Raw genomic sequence first — 626 nt, forward strand, 5'->3', positions numbered from 1 at the left:
CCCACAGTGAAGTTGTGTGGTCTGTGAGGGATGGGTGGTCTGCGGTGGGACCCAGCTATCTGTAGACTGTTACACAGAGATTATTGTATTATTATCAAGGCTCCCAGTTTTCCACTTTCACAGATTTTTAGAGGTACATATATAGAGAACACCACCTATTTCTCTGTCTTTATTTATTTTGTGAGTGAATTTTGATGGTGTCAGACATGACTACTTGGCCAATAAATGCAAAGACAGAAACACAAGGTTGGTTGATAGCTTTATTTCGATATGCAGATATATCCTAAAAGCATTACATACATATTTAAAACTGCAGATCATCAATTTAAAAATACATTCAAGAATTTAAAACAAGTACAAAATACCGATGATACATACAAATAAGTTAATTAAAAATGGATTAAATTGAAATAGACAGTCTTTTGGAGCGAATCAACCAAGCCCATCTTAAAAGTTTTGAGACACCACAAACTATAGGGGGGGAAGTGTCAGTTAATAAGATACGTAACGCCACCAAATGCTGGCGTGTCCCTAGTAGTCTAAATAGAGGTTTGAGCCAACACCTCCTTGGACGGGAATAATCAGGGCATTCAAAAAGGATATGTGTCACCGTCTCGGGCCTTGTA

Source organism: Lissotriton helveticus, chromosome 5_1 (genome assembly GCF_964261635.1).
Source record: "Lissotriton helveticus chromosome 5_1, aLisHel1.1, whole genome shotgun sequence".
Lineage (NCBI taxonomy): Eukaryota > Metazoa > Chordata > Amphibia > Caudata > Salamandridae > Lissotriton > Lissotriton helveticus.